Genomic DNA, 6,461 nt, shown 5'->3' with positions numbered 1-6,461 from the left:
TGGGCGATATCGGAATGATCAAAGGGGGGGGCTTGCCTGGTTGGTCTGGCAAGGAGGGGTCGTCGTCGACGTAGTCGATCACCGGGGCATCAGCGGCCTCGGGGTCTACCGGAGAGAAGAGGGGGAAGAAACAGTAAATACATAGCAAACAGAGGTAACACTAAGCATGACATGACGATACGTAGCGCTAAGCGTGCTCTAACGCGGTCCTAGACGTTAAAGGTGAAGGGGGAAATCAACCGGGAAGGTGTTCCCGGTTCCGGACCTGTGTCAGACAAATGACCGGAGGGGGAAAGTTCCATGTTCAGCATGCTAGGGGCATGTGACAGATGAACGGACCGCGTATTCGGATTCGTTGGATTTTTCTGAGCAACTTTCATATAGAAAACATTTTCATCCGAGTTACGGTTTAAAAGTTACGGATTTTCAAAGATTAAAGCATTTTCAGAAACTATTAAAAAAAACAGAAAAGGAATATGATGTCAGCGTGACGTAGGAGTGACATCAGCATTCAACAGTCCGGTTGACTGGTCAAAACTGACACGGGGGACCCACCTGTCAGCCTCTGTTACTTAACAGAGCTTATTTTAAACTAAACTGAGGTTAATTAGCGGATGGGCCCCACATGTTAGTGGCTAATTAGTTAAACTAATTACTTTTAATTATAAAAATCATTTCAGTTATTATTTAAGCGGTGGGGCCGGTTCGTCAGTGGCACTGTACCGCCATGTCAGCGTGTTGACTGGGTCAACCCAGTCAACGTGGCCCCTAAGGCCCACTGGCAGTGAGCCAGGGGTCGGGCCCGCCCAGCCACGTCGGCGGCGGGCGCCGGAGTGGCTCCGACGAGCCGAAACCACGGCGGAGCGGCCAGGAGAGCGTTGGGATTCACCTACGGGCGTCCGTTTTTCGCGCGACTTGGCGCGCGCGAACGGGAAGATGACGCCGCGTCCAACCGGGGTGGTTACGAGGCCGGGGGTGGACGGAGGTGACGGCGGCGAGCTCGGGAACCTCGCCGGAGTTCGTCCACGATCAGGAACGGCGCTACAGGGCTCGGCAGAGCGCGGGGATGGGTGCTTCGGGCTCGCACGGGCGTGCTGAGCACGACCCCGAGCTCGGTAGAGCTCGACGGGCAGCGAGGACACGACTACGAGCTCATCGGCGGTGAGGTGTTCGGGTGCGGCAAAAGCGGCGGCTGCGGCTACGGGGAGAGGCCGAAGAGAGGGGGAGGCGATGCGGCTGCTCACCGTGAGCCTGTAGGTGTGCGTTAGCGGGCTCGGGGAGGACCAACGGCGATGAATCGGCATCGGAGACGAAGACGGCAGTAGGAGGAAGAAGGAGTCGTCGGGCTCGCGGTGGTGGCTCCCTTCTCGATCCAGTTGGTGCAGAGGGTGTAGCCGAGGACGGCGCGTCTCGTGGACGTGTTGGCGAGGCGCGGGGTGACCGGTGTCCGCGGCTACGGCACATCCATGGTGACGGCGGCGCCGGTTGAGGAGAGGAGGGGATCTGGAGAGCAAGGGAGAGAGCGACGAGGGGGAGAAGGGGCAAGTGGGCGACTGGGGAGGGAGCCGAGGCGTCGGGGCTGCCCTTATCCTCCCACGGCGCCTGTAGCAGCATGGCCGACGAGGTGGTTCGGCGGCGACGTGCGCGCGCGGTCGCCCGCACAGTGAGGGGAAGGCGACCGGGGAGGGGGAGTGGTCGGGCCGACTTGGCTGGGCCAAGGCCCAGGGAAGGCATGGGGGCGCTGTGGGCCGTCCGGCTGGCCGACTGGGCCTGCCTAGCGGCTAAGGCCCAAGCAGAGAGGGGGGGGGGGCTGTGGGTCGCCGAGGCCCAAGGGGAGGCCAGGGCTCTCCCACCCCCTCTTCTTTTCCCTTTTTTTTTAAACAGCTTTTGCATTTTCTTTTCTTTTTCTTTTAGCCAATAAAGACTTCGTAAAAATTATGCCATTGGACAAAATAATCTCAAAGAATTATTAGGCACTGCCCAAAAAAAAGATTGTGAGGCTTTTAGAAATACTTTGCCATTTTCATAAATTAAAAGGCATTTAATTTATTTCTTAGGCCACTGTTTGAAGTAGCTTAGGCCACTCAAACCTTTTTGCAAAAAGTTGGTTCACCACCAATATTAGTTGTGGAATATTCTGCACATGATGAACATTTTTGTTTTCATGTCTGAGCATTTTGAATTTCAGACAAAATTTGAATTTGAATTCAACTGGAATGTGAAAGAACATGAGACAATAATGATCAGGCACATGTTTAGCAAAAAGATTAACTTAACCCCAGGGGTTACTGTAGCATCATTACACCGGGGTGTTACAACTCTCCTCCTCTAAAAGAAATTCTCGTCCCGAGAATTAAGAGGTAGAAGGGAAAAGATCGGGGTATTCAGCTTGGAGGTTATCTTCGCGTTCCCAAGTGGCTTCCTCTTTAGTATGATTCGACCATTGCACCTTGAGGAACTTAGTAACCTTCTGGCGGGTTCGACGTTCAGCTTCTTCAAGAATGCAGATCGGATGCTCCTTGTATGTGAGATCATCTTGAATTTCAATCAATTCCGGATCCACTTCACGTTCCGGATCCTTGAAGCATCGACGAAGTTGCTACACATGGAAGAAGTCATGAACGTGAGAGAACTGAGGTGGCAACTCCAGTTGATAAGCCACCAGTCCACGACGGGCGAGAATACGGAAGGGACCAATGTAGCGAGGAGCTAACTTTCCCTTGACTCCGAACCGATGAGTGCCTCTCAAAGGAGTGACACGCAGATAAGCTTGTTCACCAGGTTGATAAGTTGAACCCCAGTGTTTCCGGTCATAGTTGCTCTTCTGGCGGGATTGGGCCGCCTTGAGATTATCCCGGACAATGCGAACCTGCTCTTCAGCTTGTTGAATAATGTCCGGACCAATGAGTGCTCGTTCCCCAGTTTCTGACCAATTCAGAGGGGTTCGGCACTTACGTCCATAAAGCACTTCAAAGGGTGCCATCTTCAAGCTGGCTTGATAGCTGTTGTTATAAGAGAACTCCGCATAAGGGAGAGATTCTTCCCACTTCTTGCCGAAAGAAATAACACAAGCTCGAAGCATGTCTTCAAGAATTTGATTGACTCGCTCGACTTGGCCTTGGGATTAGGGATGATAAGCAGTGCTCCAGGTAATATGAGTTCCCATTGCCTCTTGGAAACTATCCCAGAACTTAGAAGTGAAAATACTGCCGCGGTCTGAACTGATCTCCTTCGGAATGCCGTGGAGTGACACAATTCGGGAGATATACAAGGTTGCCAATTGACTAGCAGTGATAGTCTCCTTGACTGGTAGAAAGTGAGCAACCTTCGAGAATTGGTCGATGACGACAAAGATAGCATCGTTACCTTTCTGAGACTTGGGAAGGCCAGTGACGAAGTCCATTTGGATCTTATCCCACTTCCATTCAGGAATCGGAAGCGGTTGTAGAAGTCCAGCCGGTTTTTGATGTTCTGCTTTGACGCGACGGCAAACGTCACATTCTTCGATATATCGAGCAATGTCTTGCTTCATCTTAGACCACCAGTACTTCTGACGGATGTCAAGATACATCTTGGTACTTCCCGGATGAATAGAGAGAGGGGTGTCATGCGCTTCTTTCATCACCTTCTCTGTCATAAGCTCGAACCGGGGTACGACAATGCGATCTCTGAAGTATAAGGTTCCATCTTCACCAAGTGAGAAATCTCTGGATTTCTCTAAGGCAAGATCCTTTTTCATCAGATCAACATGAGCATCTTTGGCTTGAGCAGACTTGATTGCTTTCAGAAGAGTTGGTTCCAAAACAAGGTTATTCAGAGAACCCTGTGGAATTAGTTGAAGGTTCAGCTTGCATAGCTCTTCATAAAGGCGGGGTTGAGCTTTGTAGACCTGGTGATTATTGCAATAAGACTTTCGGCTTAGGGCATCGGCCATTACATTAGCCTTGCCAGGTGTATAGGATATACCGCAGTTGTAGTCAGCAATAGCTTCCATCCATCGCTGCTGACGGAGGTTCAGATCTGGCTGAGTAAACAGGTACTTCAGACTCTGATGATCAGTGAAGATCTCACAACGATTACCGAGAAGGTATTGTCGCCATAGCTTCAATGCAAAGATAACCGCTGCAAGCTCAAGGTCATGAACCGGGTAGTTTTCTTCGTGAGGACGCACTTGACGGGAGGCATAGGCAATCACCCTGCGCTCTTGCATTAGAACACAGCCTAACCCTTGACGTGAAGCGTCACAATAGATGACAAAGTCCTTGCGAGAATCAGGGGGAGCAAGCACTGGGGCAGAAGTCAGTTTATCCTTGAGTGCCTGGAAACTTTCCTGACATTTGTCTGTCCAATCGAACTTAACGCCTTTGTGAAGCAGATTAGTCAGTGGCTTGGCGATCTTGGAGAAGTTCTCGACAAAGCGGCGACAATAGCTGGCCAGTCCGAGAAAGCTTTTGACTTGCTTGACAGTCTTCGGAGGGGTCCAGTTAAGAATAGCCTGAACGCGCTCTGGGTTGACGGCAATACCATCCTTGGAGATAACATGACCAAGGTAGGTGACTTCGGGTAACCAGAATTCACATTTGGAATACTTGGCATAAAGTTGATGCTCTCGAAGCTTCTCCAGAACAAGACGAAGATGTTCAGCATGTTCTTCTTTATTCTTCGAATATACCAGTATATCATCCAGATAGACTACGACGAACTTGTCGAGGTAATCCATGAATATATAGTTCATCAGACGAGAGAATGTAGCTGGAGCATTGGTTAAACCGAATAACATGACAGTGTACTCGTAAGAACCATAACGAGTCACAAATGCGGTCTTTGGAATATCCTCTTCACGAACACGGATCTGGTGGTAACCCAACCTCAAGTCGAGTTTAGAGAATATTGATGAACCAGCCAGTTGATCAGACAGATCATTGATCCGAGGGAGGGGATATTTGTTTTGAATTGTAGCTTGGTTGATAGGACGATAGTCTTGGACCAAACGGTTCGTACCGTCCTTCTTCTTGACGAAGAGAGAAGGTGCTCCCCAAGCAGAGGAACTTGGACGAATGAAACCCTTGTGAAGAGATTTGTCGATTTCCTCCTTAAGCTCAAGGAGTTCATGAGGTGGCATCTTGTAGGGCCGTTTTGCAATAGGAACGGTGCCTGGTTTCAAGTCGATGACGAACTCGACAGCCCGGGCAGGGGGTATTCCTGGAAGTTCTTCTGGAAATACGTCTTGGAAGTTGCGAACGACTGGAATCTTTTCAATTCCCTCAAGAGGTGCCGCGTTCAACGCATTCAAAGCATAAAGTCGTGCTTCAGCGTTTTGAACAAGCTGAGCATGGTAGGTTACAATCTCATCTGAAGGATGTAGGAGGTGAACGACCTTGGTAGCGCAAACGATAGAGGCAGTATGCGCTTTCAACCATTCCATTCCCAGAATGAGGTCAATATTGGAAGACTCCAGAATAATGGGAGAAACAAGGAATTCCAACCCTTCAATTTCAACAGGAACATCGCGACCAATCATGGTAGTTCGACACTGACCCGCAGGGGTGCGTACCACTATCGGAGTGTTCATGGGCTCGCAACGAATGTCATGTGCGTAAGCAAAATTTTCTGACATGAATGAATGTGATGCTCCTGAATCGAATAAAACAGAAGCCAGCACTGAATTAACAAGAAGAGTACCCATCACAGTGGCAGGCTGGTCTTGAGCTTCATTCAGATCAACATGATTAGCCTGACCATGACCATAAGGTCTGGCATTATTGTTATGGGGCTGATTGTTACGGCCAGTTGAAGGTAGAGCCAGCTGGCTCTTTTTCTGAGTGCACTCTTTAGCAAGGTGGCGGGGGCGGCCACATCTGAAGCACAGACCATCATTGGGATCGGGAGCAGGAGCTTGGGATGGTACATCTCGAAGAGGCTGCCTCTCTGGTGGAGGAGGCAGACGAGGTGCAACATAGGACTGTCTTGGTGTAGGTGCAGTTGGACGATACATGCTGTGGGGAATCCATATACGACGCTTCTGCGCTGACGGGCCCGAAGATGGGCCCGCATCACGGCTACGCCTGAGGGATCCCTGGTGTTCTTGAAGACCAGTCTCAACCTGAATAGCCTTGTTCACCAAGGTGGCGAAGTCGGCAAAGTCATGAATGAGCAGTGCTAGCTTGATATCTGGGTGAAGTCCATCACGAAACTTTTCTTGCTTACGAGCATCAGTTGCAATGTCTTCTTCAGCATAACGTGACAAGTCCAGAAATTCCCGTTGATAAGCATCTACAGTCTTGTTGCCTTGGGTGAGGTTGCGGAACTCTCGCTTCTTCCTGTCCATGGTTCCCTGAGGAATGAAACGGGCACGGAAGGCAGCTTGGAAATCCGGCCAAGTAATGACCGTTCCAGCAGGTAGGGTACGCCTGTGGCTGTCCCACCATTGAGTAGCAGGACCCTTCAGAAAGAAAGATGCG

The sequence above is a fragment of the Triticum aestivum genome, chromosome 7A (assembly GCF_018294505.1).
Source record: "Triticum aestivum cultivar Chinese Spring chromosome 7A, IWGSC CS RefSeq v2.1, whole genome shotgun sequence".
Taxonomy (NCBI): Eukaryota; Viridiplantae; Streptophyta; class Magnoliopsida; order Poales; family Poaceae; genus Triticum; species Triticum aestivum.
This window is presented reverse-complemented; position numbering follows the sequence as displayed.